This window comes from Grus americana, chromosome 3 (assembly GCF_028858705.1).
Source record: "Grus americana isolate bGruAme1 chromosome 3, bGruAme1.mat, whole genome shotgun sequence".
NCBI classification, from domain to species: domain Eukaryota; kingdom Metazoa; phylum Chordata; class Aves; order Gruiformes; family Gruidae; genus Grus; species Grus americana.
Window position 1 is genome coordinate 43,932,858 of NC_072854.1, and position 17,962 is coordinate 43,950,819.

Genomic DNA, 17,962 nt, shown 5'->3' on the forward strand with positions numbered 1-17,962 from the left:
ACATATTAACTACCAGTTCAATGACAATTGTTATTGCAATTGATTTTGATGTGCAATGAATCAGAAAAATGAAAGAAAACAAAGCTGCTTGTGTTGAAAGGTGAAAAATTATCAGGTTCCATTTTTTTCAGTTGTTCGTGATGTTCTAATTGATACTTTCATGAAAGACCAAAATCACTTCCAAATTTTTTGCCTTTAATCAAAAACTTAAGATTTCAGTCATAGCTAAAATAATATTAATTTGGGAAACTGCAAACTAATTTCAACACTTTTTTTGAGATGTTTCTTTTTCCCAAAGGACACTGTTTTTCAATGACAGGATTCCTGAATGAGGAAAATGTCATCAACTGCATTTTCTTTCTTCTCTTGGCTTCTGTCATCTGAATTCTGTCATGTGTGAAGAAGACATACTAAGTGGGATGTGGTTAATCAAAATGGAAAAGATGTTGCAAAAGGTTTCAAAATAATTTCTATATAGTCACAGACTTGCTGCTATACCACAATCATGTTATTCCATCTAACAGCTGATTGCCATCTTTCAGACACGTACTCTCAAGTTATGAAGTCCATTTTGGTTTTTAAGCTGCACAGGTTTGTTATTAGCACCATTACAGTTTCTGGCATTTGTTGACATTGTCTCGACCTTATGTCCTCTTGGTTTCCTCAGCCATACCATGCTCTGTCCTTCTACACCAACTTTTTACATTCTCCATCAGCATTTTGATATAAGACCAAAAAAAATCTACTTCCAGCTAGAATAATTCAAGCCTCTGTAATCTTGAACTAGTGAGCCCTGCACCCTCACGCCACTGCCCCCTCATTGTCACTAAATTAGATTTAATTCACTGTAAGTGCACTGAAATGAAATGTAACAAGGTACATGGGCAATCAGGTGCTTTTTAATTAGTTCTGCTTGTCAACCAAATATATTGTAATGCAATCAACTGGATGTCTCAATTACACCCAGAGTGGCGGTTTTACCCTTGAAACCTTTTATTCTAATATAGCTCCAAGCTGTCATGTGGTTATACCGTACTAGACCCAGTCTTGAGCTCAAAGACAGCAAGCGATACAGAGGGGACAGAGCAATAGCACAGGATAACCATTCAGTTAGTTGTTATCCGAGATGCCCTGACTAATAGGAAAAAACCCAGCTAGGGTTAGACATACCATGTAATTTATTACAGTGGTATCTGCCTGCACAGGCTCAGCTCATGTTCAGCAGGGTTTCTCAGTTCTGTCTCAGCACAGCCCTTGAGCCTGCACCTAGCCTCCTGGCTTCTGGCTAGCGCAGAGCACCATATGGACCCGCAGAGCTCTCCGGCACCCTGGACAAGCTGCCCGGCAATAATAAAGTGCAGATACACCTCCGAGCATTCCCGAGAGCTGGATAGCACTGCCTGGCAAGCAGGAGTGAGCCTATAGGTCGCCCATTGGCCATACAAGATCTAGGTCAACAAGAGAGTGTGTTGAAAAGTGCAGCTTGCTTTGTCTCTGTCCTTTTTCATGTCTTTCATGTCGCATGTCTGAAAAATTCTTTTATCTTCCATTTGTTTGATATTCAAAAGCATCTTCTTTCCCACTAGCTCTGAATGCAATGGCACTTAATATTATCACCCAAAACCTCTTACAAAAATTACAGAACCAAAACCTTAATCTTTGAAGTGATTTTATATGTCTCTGATGCATTACATTTTCGTTCGTGTTCAAGATGAATGCTTTTCACAGATAAACTTATTGTATAGCAAGACAGAGCTCATTTACCTTTTTTGCAAGGCTCAAATATGTATTTACAAATGAAAACACGGTTCAAGAGCTCTATCTTATCAGCAAAAATATGCAGGAAGGTACACCATAATGATAATAATTCTCATTGCTCCAATCCCATTTAACCAAGGAGATCAAAGAGTTAGTGAAATAAATCTGACCCTTCAGCATTTATAAAAATGGTTTTCCTTGATGATGCAAATGGTAGACTTAAATGGTTTTGAGACTCCTTCCATACTTAAGTAAAGCATCTGCACAAGTGTCTGCAGAATCAAGGCCTTTACTTTCCAGACAAACTAGTGCCTTGCATAAATACTCATGTTTTCATCTTCCACATTAAAAAAGTGAGGCAGAGTTTATGAATGACACGCTGCACTTTAGCTAGCTGTGCTGTCTGCTGTCGTCATGAGCAGAATGAACTAGCTCGGCAGTGGTACAGCTATGCTGTACAGCAATATAAGCACCTGCCTGCACTGTGCCAGTACCTGCGCGAGCTCACTTCGAGCCATTGCACTTCTGCCAGGGATCTGCTAAACCTTTCCGCTCAGGAAATCTCTAGAATCCTCCCTGAAAGTTAGTCAGAAAACAGGCCTTAGGCGGTTTTCTAAATTTCCTAATCCTGTAATGAAACCTGTGACTAAGTTACCTGGGAGCATCTCCCTGTGGTGGATGTTAATGCATACCTTTACAAAGCAGTTGACTTTACAGATGACCACATCATTAATAGAGATGTCTCAGAGATTCTTCTCTTAAAATCTCAGCACAATCATTTTAAGGCAACTGCAACTCGTCTTCAGTGAAACATTTAGATGTTTTGGAAAACTTTTAATACTAAAATCCTTACTGCAGAGGTACCTGTCTTCTCCCTACCAATTGTTTTTCTACTCTATAGACTTCTGTCTTTTTTCTACAGTTTCTGCCAACCTGATATCTAAGATTTAAGACTGGACTGGAAAGGACACATTCTAGGCCAGAACACTCAGAACTAGCAACTCTCAACAAACCTGAGCATACTCTTCATACTTAAGCTTAAAGTGAAACTGTTTGGCTTCTCTGAAATCTCAGTGTTTCAGTAGGTAAACTATTCCTTCTCATGGAAGCCCACCTCATCTTGTGACAGCACTGCTCTTCACCTTAAGAGGGAAGAAACTCTTTTCTCTCTCCCTTAAGCTTACCTTCATGATGTGCTTTCATACTGTTGCACCCCTTCTCCATTTTTAGTTTGCTCTTCCATTTGCTTTTCACCTCATGGGTTTGCCATGCCCTTATATCCTTAGCTGTCAGAAGGAATTTATCCTTCCTGAATTTGAGTGACTAGACAGCTACACAGTATTTTAGATGCTTGGTAGTAGCAGCTTCAATAGCACTTCTCTAAAATGATGGATCCCTTTTCCATCTTCCTCCCCAAAGAGACCTTTATTAGTGATGTCTCTGGTCTTATAGTGATTTCTTATTGTTCTTCTGATAGCTGATTGCTTCAGTTTGAGGGCATTTCCCTTAACTGTTTCTCAGTCCCTTATTCCCGCTACAGAATTCCCTTCATTCATTTACCAGCTCAGCACCCTAAAGTTATCTAAAAGCCTTACATAACTTTTGTTTTCCTAATTAACATGTTAACATAATATAATTGAAATTGCTTGTGAAGTCCAGAAACATTAATTTCAAGGCATTGTTGATTGCATTGTTCTAATACTTGCAGTAATATCTCCGTTGTATTATATTACACCCCCCAAGACAGAAGAATACATGCTTAGTAAGCTTTGTTATCTCCTCTGAAGTTAATTACTTCTGTGGCTTTTGCTTCACAATGCATTCTGGTTTTAAAAAGTTTCTGAAAACATCCCTCTCCACCACCATTTTCAACCGAGACAACACGCTGCTCTTTCTCACTCTATTTACTAAACATAACAATGCCTCTCCACAGCAGTCTTTCTGTGAAGTTCATCACGAGCCCCATCCTCTTAATAGACATTTAGTTCTTTTAAGATCCTTTAGCAGAGGAAGCAATGAAGCCTAGTTTTATGAATTCAGGTCTTGTAGTTGGATTCTTTAGCATATAATTAGGCGTGATGTCTGATTAAAGCTTTTCTCACAATCAGGACACTCATAATAGCGCTCTCTTGTGGATTCCCTGATGTCCCTGGAGGGTTGCATTCATAAGTCTGGTTTTCTTTCAGAAGGGAGACTTTACAGGTCTATTTGAACTATCTAGTTGCCCATTTTGATGAACATTATGTGAACATATTATCTTTGCACCTACTAACACTCTGTGAAATATGCTGGTAAGTTATGGCGTCTGAAAGAGACAGCCAAAAAGGAAAACAGAGGTAGAGACAGGCAGAGATGGAAAGTAATCACTTAGGCCTCATATCCTTAGGAAATGTCTAAAATATCTGATACATATCTCCTTCCAATATGCATCAGTATAAATATGTACCATTTGCACACCCTTAGAGAAACATAAGTTCAACCTTTCACTTTCCATGGAGAAATATGACAAAGTCAGCCTCTCTGCTGAAACAACTACTGCTTCACTTTTAATCCAATTTCAAACCTCTTCCTTCTTCCTCAGACTGTCTTGATTTCGTAAGAATCACATTAAGTTCCTTCCATGCAGTATTTCTCTTCTTGTCTCACCTACAAAGACTATATTCCCCAAGTGTCCAGATAATTTTTTTTTAAACATGAGAATGACAGCTAAGAGTTTTTGCTACAGAACAACCCTTCCCCAACTGTTCGCTCAAACACAAGCTGCTCACAAATAAGCATGCAGCCAAACAGCTATTAAAAAACAATTTTTAGGCAGGCTACGATACTGCACACTTGGGCATCTGCTTGTGTCTGCTCTTGGAGACAGACCACCAGGCTAGATAGACCCCTAGTCTAATCCAGTTTGATCCTTCCTATGTCCTCACACAGAAGTGCCATGATGAGCTTTCCATGACAGCATCTGAAAACTGACTCACAGGTGCCAGAGCTTTTCATTCCTGGAGACCAACGGCAGCACCACATTCACCGGCCAACTTCTAAAATCCCTTTCTTAGATACCCAACAGCCTGTGTGTGCTCTTCAGGCAACCCCAGTGGCGTGCAACTCCTTCAGCCAGCCTCAGATATGGCAGCAGGCGGCAGGCTGTCTAACGGCATCGTTTCTCTCAAAGTAAGTCTGTCGTGTGAGTTAATTGAAAGCTTATCTGGCTGTACCTACATTAACTCACAGAAGTGCTAACCAACATGCTGCCAGGGATGCGCAAGCCAGCTGCACACCTCAGAGGCAGCCGCGTGTGGATAGAGCTATATCACTACTACTGTCAGCATCACGACACTATGTGGAATCACAAGCAGATTTTTTTGGTACCGTATTTCTCTGCAAAATATAGACGTGTTTCCCTTAACTAATTCCAGAGCCAGCATTAACCTCTGGTAGCCACAGATGAGTGAAAGAGTGAATACAGATCCGTCAGTGCTCTCTGATGAACATCAGAAGACTTGTCCTTGTTTGGGTGTGTGCACTCCCACAGCTTTCAGCCCCACGGAAATGCTTTCCTCGCCTGCCCTTAAAGGGACTGGGGAATGCTCAAATCTCTCTGAAATCTGCCTTTAGTGAAACTGTGGGCCAAATACTTAAAGGCAGACACAGGCAGTAGGAATTAGATATATAAGGTCACTTTTTCCATCATGTCCCAGACTTTGCAATCTGATGTATACTATGACATTGCTGGAGTGATCCTCAGGCCAGCTGCTGCACTCCCAGTACCTCCCTAGCACATTTCAGGAGTCATCTCCTGCGAAGAGGCACTTAATATGAGACTATTCTGTTCTGGAGGATAGACTTGACCAGTGTGTACACTGGCTAGTCCCAGAGAATGGCCAGGGACGTATTTCACTAGTAAAATGCAGTTAAAGGTAAGTACAGATTTAAGCATTTAATACTACATGCTTATTTAAATTCTTGTACCAAGTCTTTTTCATGAATAAAAACAGTATCAAATCCCACCACCTGCAAAAAGGCATTGTCATATTCTCTGGGGATAGTAATCATGTTACACTGAAAGAGCTATAAACTCATTTAGGAAAAAATCTTTTGCCGTTACAGTTCAGTGGATGATCAATTTGGCAGCAGCATTCTCACAATTCACATTCCTGTATTTACTGTGAATTTACCCCCTTTCTAGTGGCAATTTCTTCTTAATGAAAACAAAATTTTACAACCAGTATTACATAAAATATGAACTTAATTTATGTCTAAATTTTGTCCTGTTTCATCACCTTCCCTCCCTTGATTACTGCAAAAGTCCCCCTGCAGTGTTCAACTGTGTAAGAGTGAATTCAATCTTTTTCTGTTATTTAGAGATTAGATAGCTCTTGATTAAAGAGTTCATTCATTATACCCCACCACAAAATATCTATTCATAGAATTTGTTCCTTCTCAAAAAGGATAGTTTCCATATAATTGAAACAGAAGGCAAGATTCTGTTCATATTCCAAATTATGGGCTACATAAAACTGGAACTGATAAGCAAGAGAAATAACAAAAGCAAGCAGAAGAAATTCTGTTCCTCTGATAAGAATCTGCTGAAATTCCTTGAATCTGGGGACATATTTTTTAATGAGTCAAATGAGGACTGAATATGTTTATAAAGCACAGGAAAAGGATGCCCCATGGCAGGTTGGATGCCCTGCATGAAAGGATTTTAATGAATCAAATGAACATTTGCATGTTTGCAAACATAACTGAATGGAAGTTCAGAGCCCTTCTAAATTCACCTATTATTTCACATACTGCACTTCACTTTTGAAAAGGAAGTTAGGAAATTAATTCATTAGCCAGGTAAAGGTCCTTAAAAAATGTCATACCTTTTGACACAAAAATCCCCAAAAATACAGATTACAATAGTACTGTAACAGTGTAACATACATTGTATTGTTTTGTTTGTTTGCAGTTTTGAGTAAGGAATATAAAATCTAGTAGATCTAAAAGTTAAGATCTAAAAGCTACGCACAAAAGAAATGCAGTGCTAGTGTGTTTATGACCTCACTATTATTTCCTTATGTTCCAATTTTCACAGTACAAAAAAAAAAAAAAAAAAAAATCCGTCCAAAACTCTTCACTGGCACAAGATTCTTCTCTAAAGTCATAAAGGGTTATGACTTTATCATCAAAACTCAGTAAAAGAAATCTGCATCACAACACAGCTTCCGCTTAAATATGAGAGTTGGTTAGAGCTGGCTAGAAGAACAATTGCTTTTATAAAAAAATCACGTTATGCTGAGCTGAATTTATGTCCAGTATCCCAAGCTGTTCTGAATCAGCTTCATGTCAGCAAGATGACACCGTCTGATATCTAGCACCATGTGAATGAAAGGTGTATATTTTGAGATTTTTATTTAAGATACTTCTTGTCTCTGCCTCAGATCCCATCGTTATCCTCACTTTTCTGGCAGAAACCTCAATACAGTGACAAAGGCCTTCTATTTCATTCTTGGGATGGCAACAGTCAATTGTGCCCACACTACTCATAAACTCTGAGGTGATGCTGAGAGTAGGGATGTATTTACTTACTTTTTTTCCTGAATGGACTTTATGTGACTGCAGCAGGATTATACCTCCACATAATATTAAACCCTCATACAACTGCAGGCGAGACTGGAGGATAATTGATTATTGTAATTCAGGTTGCTTACTTTTTTTTTTTTCTCTTGAATTAATCAAGGAAAATACTCTACTTAGTCCCTTTTTTGTGTGTGTATTTGTTCAGTTTCCAGGCGTATTATGCTTCTCAAACCACTGGCAGTACCTTCAAACAGAATTCTTTATCCAAGATATTGTGGGTAAGCAGCCTTTTTAAGTGAATATGTAGTTCATTCACTGAGGAACATCGCTAGGAGGGCATACTGTTACCACACACTAGATTATCCTGCAATAGCACAGGATCCATGTGGCTTAAAAAAAAGTCTGCTGAAGAAAATCCATTGTGGTGCCAAAATTATATAAAGATAATTTCACTGAATTTTGTTCCAAAATTATGTCAGCATATCTTCTGGTCTTAGTTTTCTAAGTTCTTTTGTGTTGATTTTCGGTTGATATCCACCTACTTATCTATTAAGAATATGATCTATGAGTAGAATTGAATCTGCACATATATGGGTCCCCTGTTGGACAAAGTGCATAGTTTGGTAAGTATAAATTATAATTTAATAGACACATAGCAAGAAAAATTCCCTGCCCATCTGTTTCATCCTTTAACTAAATATTTTGGAAGGAAGTAATTCACCTTGGCAAGATCCCACAGTAAATTATGAGTAGCTTCCATATATTTCTGTTTGTACTTGCATTGTCTCTCAAGTTCTATATCTATATTCATCTCTTTTAAAACATTTTTCACAGTAAATAAATAAAACAGCCACTGTTCTAAAAGGCTGACTACTTTCACACATTATGTTATAGAATCAAAAGCTTTTTTGTCAGAGAGGGAACTTAAGAATGGAATGTGGTATCTATAGGTAAACTGATCGCAACTATATTATCTCTGCCAAATGTAAAGCCAGAAATCACACAGGAAGGACCTTCCCAAACTCCAAAGTGGGGATAAACCTGGTTTTCCCCCTGAGTAGTTGCCTTGAATCTTCCTTGCTGCAAAATAACTGTGGAGAATATCCTTATACTAATATTTTAGTCAGCCTGCTGCCATGTTCCCATCTGTTCTCTTGTCTAGATTAAATAAGCCCAACTGCTTCAAAAGTGCTTTTTTCTTTCATTTCAGTGGTCTTTCCCTAGTTTTTTTATAGATCCTTCTTTAAATGTGTTGCCCAAGTTCCAGTTTTTCACCAGCACTTAGCAGAGGAAGCAATTGTTTCCTTTATACACTATTCTTGCTAATATGTCACAGAATGAGATACAGTTTTTCACGTTATAACATACCAGTGGGGATTCATGTTTCATTTGTGATCTTCTACAACTCTCATGGCCTTCATTGCGGTATCTCTGACAACTCAGTTGTTACTCATTTTGTACTTACACCTTTGATTTTGCCTTCCTAAGTGTTGAACCATACACTTGTGTTTAGTGCATTTTGTCTCCTCGATTTCAGATTATTTCTTCAATTTATCAAGAACCTTTGAATTCTGATCGTTCTGATTCTTCCAAAGTGCTTTTAAACCATCCAGCTTGGCATTATTTAAAATTTAAATGAGCTTATTCTTTATTCTGTTATCCAGATCATTAATGAGGTTATTTTAACAGCATCAGGAAAAGGCTGAGGAACCCAACCTGAACTGTCCTCCCAGACTAAATAGCCCATTCTCTGTGTTGTGTTTCTGTATCGCTTGATGTGGTGAAGGCTTGACAATTAAATATGCATTGCATCACAGTGTGAAATTAACAGGCTGCTCCACAAATCTTAGCAGCTAGGACAGGCAAAATTTAATGCAATCTGGCCTCTCTCTTTGGTTACATTATTATTTATTGCTGTGTTATTAAATTCGGCAGATTTTCACTGATAAAATTCAAATGCAACTAAAACTGGAAAGCTAGTATCATGACTTTCTCTTTGAAGTTATTTGTATGATAATATGGTGAGCCGGGCTGGATGCTGTATTCATCATGTACATTCATCAAAGGATCTGTCCTATGAGCTGATGAATATTCTGGCCCTGATTCAGCCCAGGAGATGTGGATATGAATTTAGCAACTCTGTGTGGTGGGAAGGGTGAAACAGAATTGTCACCCATCACCTGTCAGTTTGCTCCAGGAAAGGAAGCGTTACAGCTGAGGAAGCGCATGGGCCTAAACCCAAAGACCGTATAGTTTTCAAAAATGTACTTGTTGCAGAAATACGAATAAGACTGAATAGCTGCAAGTATGTAAAGTAATAAAGAATTATCTTTCCTAATGTCCCACCACGTGGCAAGGGAACACTTCTGCCTACCACATCCTCCCTCAACCTTTGGGGTTATGAAGCACAGCTGCAGCTAGAGAGAAGACACCTCTTCCTGCAGCACCACCGCGCAGCACCAGCTCCCTGCCTCTTGCACGGGAAGAGAGGACTGGGAACACACCAACTGCAGAGTCAAAGCAGCGAAACACGGGACGAGACAGTTTATGAGCTTCTCGTTGCTGGTTATAGGAGAACTATAAGCAGAAGAAAGCAACACTGGGGAATAGGTATATATGGGAAAAAGACAGGAGTGAAAATGATTAAAAATTATAGAACCTGGACGAGTTCAAACAGAAGCATGTAACAGGGAAGTGTAAACCAACTAAAACCTTTTTAGAAATGACAATTTGTGATCCATAAAATTTGCTATGTTCAAATTACCAGTTCAGCTGGGCGGGGCAGTAGTTAAGCAAAAGAAAGAAATCCTTCAAGAATAAAAATAATGATTTGTATTTTGTTGTCTAAATAGAAGTCTTGCATTTTTATTAAACTATTTCCATTTCTTTTAAAGGAATAAATAATATACAGGCAGTACCTTTGCTATTTCCAGTATTTGTTCTGCACTCAAAATTTCTAAGGGTATTTAAACATCAACTATTATTAAAAATCAAAGATCTTAAAAAAAATTCTAGGTCATAAGCAATATAAACACTCAGCAGCTGCGTAGATCTGAGCAACCCCGAAGGTATCACTTTTTCTGAAAGTGTAACATCTTTCCTGTTATCCACAACAAGAAGCTATCTATTCTAGCCAATCCTTAGTTATGTTATGATGTGAATTTGACTGTTTCTCATCTCAACAGTCAGCAATAAAGAAGTTGGCTGGAAATATCATTGCACAAATTGATTTAGCTTAGAAGACAAAAAAAAAAAAAAAAAGGAAGTAATTTGGAAATGTATAGGGATCAGTGGCCTCCCAACTGGAATGAGTAGTTAGGAAGGAACCATCTAGACTTTTGGTAAAATTACTTCACCTAACCGTAGCTGTCTAAAGGTTGGGCATGCAGCTTTACATGTCGATCCTGTCACCTAGACATTCTCCTTTCAAATACTGCCAAGGAATGATTAATAGGATATGTATTTTAGATATGTAGGATGAATACATACTTGAAGATGCCGGTCTCTCTCCACTGACTGTAAATGAAGTTTAGATGAATGGCTGAAAGTCTAAATATATAAATTCTGGGCAGTTAAATTAGATGAAGCAAATCCTGCCTTAGAAGTCCAGCATGAAATATCATCATTTTGATTTGCACAGACTTTTCAGTGGTGAATGATCAAAGAACTGTTGTAGTGTGCAGAGAGGATTAATGAGTGGAAGGGGCGGGAAAGGGATTATGATGTGAGTGGAACATAGAGTAAATTGGAGAGGAAGATTTTCTGTGGGAATGTTAATTTTCTGGAGCAAGGGGTAGAATCAAGATGCAAACAGCTTTCTGCTTGTTAGTTTTGAAGGGTAAAAGTGAAATGACTAGTTGTACCTGAGGGCTATTTGGAAACTAAGTGAACTCAAAATTACCATTATAATGTTTAAGATGAGGCTGCAGTCTGAGAAGATATTGCAAAATGAAGCATTTTAGGTGTGTTTCACTTTGACACTGTATCATGTCTTCTAAGTCAAATGGGGCTGGGGTTTCACTGACAAATGCAGCGTGGGATTTGAAAGTCAAAGTGTACTGTCACTAGATATAGTACAATAGTTGCTGAAAGGCATTGCGTTAGCTAAACTACACTGCTTCTGGTGTCTGGAACCAGTTAAGTACCTCTTCCAGGACCTGCACTGAGTTTTAGAGCACTGAATTCTCCCTTTCCTGTATCATCGGTGATAAAAGCCAACCTAATGTTCTTACCCAATTTCTGTGTACATGTTCTTATCAGTATCCACTGAGTTTTCAGAACATACAATCCGATAAATTAATGGTGATGAAAAGGGAACCTAGCTGTCTTGCTGTACCATTTCTGTGAGGCCAAGTCAAGCATGTCCGAGCTTGTTTTTCCTTGCTGAATTGTTTTTATATTGGCCTTATCTCTAAAAAATGTTTCAGATACAAAGCCGAATGGGTGCAAATCCATCCAGAATTTGTACATTTCCTCCAGACCTATAAAAATACAAACAGCTGCAAGCCATACAGAACAAGCCCATTTTGAAGAGCTATTTAAAAAGTGTGAGTGATAACATCCTTCATATGGCATATGAGGCAGTAAACACACAGCAGCTGATTTTTGTATACTTCACTTTTAAAGTATGAAGCACTCTTCCCGCGGAGATGGTTTCCATTTCATTCTTTGTGCTCTGAACTCTATGCGAAGTTATGCTGTCTGATGGGCACTTGACTTTTATCTTTTCTTGTTGTTTTCTCTTTAACTTAAAATACAGGTAATCAATGGGAAAAGCCTGTATATGGGAAAACATAATTCCAACTATGTTAAAATAAATAATGCTGTAATCTCTATTTAATTCTTTTGGTCGAAAGGAAGTAGTTATAGCTGCTTCTAGCTTAAATGATTTTTGCTTTAGCAGCATTTAAAATTTATTCTTGTTTTAAAGGTGGATTTATGAATAAAACATCAGAGTTCTAAAAACAGCCTGGCTTTGCAGTGTTGTGAATGGAGAGCAAAAATAACAAATTAATCAGCATGTTAGATTTTCACCTGACATTTTATGGGCAGAAACACTACAGTTGGCTTAACATCTGAATCACCTTAACTGTAGGGGTAGCCTTCAGAATGACATCAATAGTTTTGAATTGGCCTGATTTAATTCCTAGCTTTCAGTTTAAAGTAGAGTGACTTTTCACAGTCCTGTTTCATTTCAAAATTGTACATTGTTAGTAGGAGTAGTTCCAAATGAATTGTTAGGAGGGAAAATTATATTGTTACTGTAAATTAGAAATTACAAAAACAGCACCAGTGCTCTTTCAAAAGAATTACTAACCCTAGAAACAGAGCAGGATTGGGGCTAATATGGAGGTTTTTTTCGTTTCCCTTCCTGGAAGACAGGAAGACATTGTGGTTTCTATTTATTTGATCTTGGAGAAGCCTGAGTGCCCTCAGCTTTGATTGACTTTGAGACGAGATATAGACATCCAACAGCTCACAAGATGAAATCCTTCCTAGCATGTGGAAATAAATCTCTCCATCACTCTGCTACATGTGTGCCTGTGGGGATGGGGAAAGGTGCAGGTTGCAATAAGGTGTACGGAAGGCTAAGGATTTCTGAACTCTACAGAAAGGATATCGAGCCAGTATGTGGTACAAAAGCCCACTTCACAGGGGCCCCTTGTATGGTCTGCAGAGACCATCAGGTCTGCACCAGCACCCCCATACCCCCTGGGAAGGTCCAAACAGTTAAAAGGAAAGGCTAATTCAAACAGAAAACTCAACAAAGCCTCACTGGATATTATTTTCTCGTTCAGTGTGAACTGCTGTCATTACCAGTTGTTACTTTTCATTTCACTTTCAGTACCCACACGTATACATCCTAAGTAGCTGCTTCCTGCTTGTAAAAAGCAAGCCTGCAACTAATCCTATCTACCCTCAAGCACCTAATATTATTGAATTTAACAATGCACATATCACAAGAAATGAATGTATGGTCTAAACAACATCCCATGACACAGTTCCCCAGCTTATACATATTACAATATACACGTTGTGGGTAAGTCTAAACAGATCTCCTGTCTACACAGGATTTCACTTAAGAGATTAATCCCTGCACATTGCAGTGTGTGATGAAAAGTCAAGCCACAGAAAGCATTCAGATTTTCTTCGCAAATGCTCCTTTTAAGCACTGTCAGGAAATTCCAGGGAGAGGCAGAGTGAAATAGCTCCCAATTCTGAAAACACCATCACAGCTAATTGGAAAGTTGTGTATCGGAACGAACCAGGGGCTGCCCAACAGGGGAAATTCACTTCTGTCTCATGCAGCAGTTTTTTCTTCAGGTAACGTCACCATAGAGGCATACACACCTACCAAAGCTGTGGTGAGGCACCTCCTCCCTGCTGCAGCCACACTGGAGAGTATGATCAGCAGCAAGGAGAGTCACCAGGCAGACCCCGCTCTGAATTAGAGCCAACTTCAGATTTCAGTTTCCGGTTGAGAGGCCCAGGAGTGCTGCCATTCAGGTTGTGCCTGGAGATGATGAGCACAGAGGTGAGTCAGGATCCTATCCCTGAAGTCTATATTCTCATATAACATTTCTGCTCACCAGAAAATGAGTCAATTACAGATTCCTCTCATCCACTCCTCCCATCAAGCAATGTCTCCATTCCCTGACAGAAATTTATCCCTTTGTCTTCAAATTCTCTATCCTGTCCTTTTCTGAAATGGTGTGTGCTGTGTCCTGTGTGGCAGGGGACCTCAGGGTTTCTGTCTGATTTTCATGCACTCCTTTTCTCAGTGAGGGACTTCTGTGAAGGAGAATTTCAAGGTCAAACAGAGATAAGGAGAAGGAAAAGGAGGAGGAACTGCCAGACCTACTCAAATATGAGATGCTTCTTTTCCCCCTTCCTGTTCCCTATCCCGTTTCATCACAGAGAAGAGATCAAGCATGAGGACAGCAGCAACAGAAGATTACTGTATTCAGTAAAAGGAATGCCTCCACACTGAGCAGAGCTTTTACCTGGTAGCTAATTTTTACCTGACATTTCCATTGATTTGTTTTTGCCAAATATGACCCAACTAGGGAACTAAATCTCTCATTTAGCATTAAATGCAAACTTTGCATTGGCTTTGTTTTCAGTGAGAAACATGAAAACATGCTCATTTCAGTTAAATCCACATGCATCTTCTTTTCCTCTTTTTCTTTTTTTTTTTTTTTTTAATTTTTCAGTTTGGTTATTGAACAAAAAATCAATTATATATATAGCCCAAGCAGAGATGTCAACAGTTGTAATTATCAAATGTGGCAGTTCATTTGAACATATCCAAATTCTACACCTACATTTCCAAAATGCATCAGCTTTCTTTGTGGAATGCATGTATCGCACAAGTCAATATTTAACAGATCCTTTATTGTGCAAGCACATATAAAGGTTTCTCTTGAAAAATACAAAATTTTGGAGTCTCCCAGATCCATCTCACTCCAAAAATCCTTATATACATCTACTTTCTATTTGTCATTACAATAAAATTCTCAGATCAACACTATTACAGTCAGAAACAGTGCTTAGTTCCACAAAGACAAAGGACTATGACATCAAAAGCAAATGAGGGTAAGCACACACTATTTATTTCTTGCCACTATTTTGTTTACTCCTTTATTGATTATCAGTGTCAAATGGCTAAGCAGGGAACCCCTGGCTCCTTTCCTTTTTTATTCTCTGTGATGTTTTACTATAGAAACGTCACCATGGATCTTCATCAGTGGGACCTGTGCTTCTCAAGGATCAAATGGTAAGGTCTCTTCAAGAATTAAATGTTCTGTTATGCAGAGGTATTGTAGGATGCCCTAATCTCCATACCTTCCACTTATGTAGAAGCAGATGTGGCATTTCCTCTGAGGCCTGGTCCCATGTCCAGGAATACAAATTAATAAGAAAAGTTTCACTTCATCATGTAAGAAAAAGTTATAACCAAAACTAGCTGCCTACATTCACCACTGTGGTGCTAGTTTTGCAGACATTTTATACTCAGACTTAGTGTTGCGTATGCAAGCAGTTAGTTCATTTGATTTGGATCCATTAAATGTTTCAAAGTTAAGCAGATGCTTAATTGCAATGTTCATAGAGCAGTAACAATGCCTAAAGTTAATGGTCCCTGACAGGTTTTATTATAATCCTTACTTCATATAAGTTTTTCCTTCCCGTACATGATTTATAGCTGGTGGTTTCTTATAAAGCTGGCAATTTATAGATTATAAAGCCAAACTGTTCTATCCTATTTCTTCAAGTAATGAGTAGACTAGGTCAAGCAAGTGTTAGGTACATAGAGCAAAGAATTTAATTTGACTTGTCAAAAAGTTCTTTGTCTCCCTGGCCACCTAACTCACAGTGCAGGTATGTTTTGTGGCACCTTTCTCACCCATGAGCCCTCGTTGTCCAGCTGTGGGAAAGTGCAGCAGAGGTCGTCTTCCACTCAGTAGTGCAAACTTTCTTTTCATAGAAACCACAGTCAAGCAGCTGTATAGGGGTGGTTCATGCCTGTCTCCTTTTCCAGCACGGAGTGAGGCTGCAGCTCAGATGTGCATCTGCTCTTAGGAGTTGCGAACTTGTTCCAGAACCCACAATATTCACATAATGAAGTGTCAATTGTTTTGGTGAGAGCAGTGGAGATTCTCTGGCACAGCCTGTCTCTTGTCCCCCCAACCGCATTCTATGCCATCTTGTTTTTTTAAAAGGTTCTGTGAAACCTCGATGTATTGCATCATTGTGTTAATCATAATGCAAAAATTAAACCCCACCAATTCTGAATTCAGAATCTAAGCAGCCTAATACTTAATGACTTATAAGCTTTGACATTTCATAGGTCTTCTGGGACACTTACGAAATACCCATTTTCATTTGTGAAACTCAGCTGAATATTTTACTGTTAATCTGCATTAACATTTGGTACTATTTGAAGGTTTCCTCAAAGGATTTCAAAGGATTTCTGGTAGGCTGCACATATAATTCTTCCTCCCCCATCCTTGTGTTTTATAGCTGTAGTATGGATAGGCTGCTTACAACCAATGAAAGGTTTACACTAAAGGGCATAGTCGTCATAAAACGTAATGAGCTAAAATTCAGAATTCCTTACTGGATAGAATCAAGTGCCTATAGCCACTAAGTAATTACTCCAATGCAAGACATTAAGCCAAGCCTTCTAAGAGCTGTCTTGTAGCAGCTGCTAAATGATTAATATCACATTGGTAGCTTTCACAGGAGAATCTGCTGAATAAAGGAAGGCTCAGTGTATATGTAAAGTTTAAATTCTGCACAATTTGTTTTAGAATCAACATACTATATTGCATATTTCATGGTTCCAAGAGGAGTGCAGCATTCATTAAGAAAATACAGATGGTTTTCAGATAGCTAACAAGATTTCACACTCATTTCATTTCTCCCTGCTGTGAAACCTGGAGAGAAAATAACAGTAACAATGAACTCACTATGGCTGAACCTCAAGGCTCCTTTCTGCCAAAATATTATCAAAATTCTGAACTGGTGTCAGCAGTCAAATTCCACCAAGTTTAACAGAGCTAAGCTATTTATGGCACTTTGAAATGTGTCCCTCTTCTCTCCAACAGTATTTTTCCTCACTTTAGGAAAATCCAGCATTTTTTAAGGCTGGGACTGTCGATTTATGACAAGCCCTGAATAGCCAGCAGCATGCAGTTGTACTGCCCCAGGAGCACAGCAATCTGCATCTTGAGACTCAGAGAATGAGAATTCAATCCTTGGTGGTTGTCTTGCTTTGGGAGAAAGCAACCAAATCAGCACGTTAGTCACAGAGACTCTCCCTTCCCCTTCCATCAGCTGCCCTACGCTAATGCAGTGTGGAGAGGAGAAAGGCGTGAAGAGATGAGGCCTTGGGCATCAAAGAGTCCAACCCCCTCTGCTGCACTTCTCTGCACAGCAAGACCTAATCATGCCCAAAATCTGCATTCAGCATATTAATATCCTATGGAATTTGTGGAAAACAACAGATAACAAGCATATTTTCCTGGTCTGAATCCGGTCAGGAATAATTGATCACTCTGACAGTTTTGCTTGGCTAAAGCATAAGGATTTTAGGATTTCTCCCCACATGATTTCTGCCTGCAGTAAGAGAATATCTGATGAATGATGCAAGTGTGAACACTGAAAAACAAATAATGGACTATTCATCAGAATTTACATCAGGAAGTTAGCTTTACCTTCGCCTGACACTCTTAAAAGCATTCTGCCTTCTGCCTCCAGTGTCTACATTAACTTCCCAATTGTTATTCTAATGCATTCATTATTTTTCTGCTGGAGCATCCATGAATAAGAACAAATATAGGCAAGGAGAAGTACAAATACATGGATGCATTACACATACACACAAGGACAGACATACATAAATTCCATATTGCTGCCCAAAAAGACCTTCCACATTACAGCAATTGGGATGTCTAAAAATATTAAAAATAATTCAAAAATTATGTTTGTTAAACCAAAGTCTGTTCATCACCCTCAGTTATATCTATGCTGTATTCACGCAGTAGGATGCAGCACTGGACCCCCAATTACGTGAAAATACTGGCTTAAGTTTACTGTTTCTCAAATACAGTTTGGTCTTATTCTTGCTCTCAAAACCGGG